The sequence below is a fragment of the Gigantopelta aegis genome, chromosome 11, assembly GCF_016097555.1.
Source record: "Gigantopelta aegis isolate Gae_Host chromosome 11, Gae_host_genome, whole genome shotgun sequence".
Taxonomy (NCBI): Eukaryota; Metazoa; Mollusca; class Gastropoda; order Neomphalida; family Peltospiridae; genus Gigantopelta; species Gigantopelta aegis.
The window spans coordinates 24,878,032-24,879,422 of record NC_054709.1 but is presented as its reverse complement, the minus strand read 5'-3'; the positions used below and the strand labels follow the sequence as shown (position 1 = coordinate 24,879,422).

The following is a 1,391-nucleotide window of genomic DNA, read 5'->3' as shown; positions in this document are numbered from 1 at the left end:
ATACATACATGTTAACTACGAATGCTCCAAACTGTACTGTTGGTGGATCGTGTGTGTTGACCACTCACAACAAGAATGTTGTTTAACGAAACAACTGATTCGTATTTCCTCCACGGTCTGTTGCTAAATAATAAGGGGTGTCCCGGGCCTAGTCCCCGGCGAGTGTATAGTGTATATGGCCTCAGACCACAATTAATTTCGCTATATGTTTCTATATAGCCTTAGTGGCTATAACATTTTTATTAATATCAGCAGACCCGTGGATTGTTGTATGTACCTTTGCCTGCCTGGGGGACACATATCTTGAAAAGGACAACCCCTGTTGTCCATCTCTTTCTCCCAGCATATTGGTTTAAACAAACACACCCTCTAAACCAGGCCGGAGTACACCAATTTTATACCAAAAGCACTATTGTGTGTGTATTTAAAGACATTCAATCACAGATAAGAATGTTTACATCTTACATCTTTAATACATAGAGGTCGGGACGTAGCCCAATGGTAAAGCGCTCGCTTCACGCGCGTTCGCTTTAGATCGATCCACGTCGGTGGGCCCAGTGCACTATTTCAAGTTCCAGCCAGTGTGCCACGCTTGTTATATCAAAGGCCGTGGTATGTGCTATCCTGTCTGTGGCATAGCGCATATAAAAGATGCCTTGCAACTAAAGACAAAATGTAGCGGGTTTCCTCTCTAAGAATATATTTTTAAAATACAAAATGTCTGACATCCAATAACCGATAATAAATAAATCAATGTGCTATAGTGGTGTCGTTAAACAAAACAAACTTTAACTTTTAGACAAAACCAATCACAGAAAAGGAAGTTTATGTCTTTAACACACACACACACATATATATATAGATTGGTACATTTAAAAACAAAAAGTAAGCTATTTACCATCTCCGTCTCCCTGTACGACAACAGCCACCCAAAGGACTACGACGTACAGTGTTATAAATACAGACTTCATGTGTAGGGGGATATCACATTTAAACACGTGACGTCATACACTCTATAATTCATAGATTCATATCTATAAATAACTTAGCTAACATTCGCGAGTACCGGTAGCAGATTTAATTGTAGTAGTAGTGGCAGTGGTTGTGGTAGTAGTAGTAGTAGTAGTGGCAGTGGTGGTGGTAGTAATGGTAGTAGTAGTAGTAGTGGTGGTGGTGGTAGTAATAGTAGTAGTAGTGGCAGTGGTGGTGGTAGTAGTGGTAGTGGTAGTGGTGGTGGTAGTAGTAGTAGTGTAGTAGTGGTGGTGATGGTAGTAGTGGTAGTAGTAGTGGCAGTGGCGGTGGTAGTAGTGGCTAGTAGTAGTAGTAGTAGTAGTGTCAGTGGTAGTAGTGGTAGTAGTAGTAGTAGTGGTGGTGGTGGTGGTGGTAGGTAG

At 41.3% G+C, this 1,391-nt stretch overlaps 1 protein-coding gene across 1 annotated transcript in view; it reads right to left on the bottom strand.

Moving 5' to 3' along the window:
- LOC121385575 overlaps positions 1–117 on the bottom strand; it is a 23,501-nt gene extending 23,384 nt beyond the window's left edge. Inside the window, exon 1 of the mRNA XM_041516309.1 lies at positions 9–117. The gene's annotated coding sequence lies outside the window, so the exon portion shown is untranslated. The remainder of the gene's footprint in view (positions 1–8) is intronic.
- Positions 118–1,391: the final 1,274 nt, after the last annotated feature.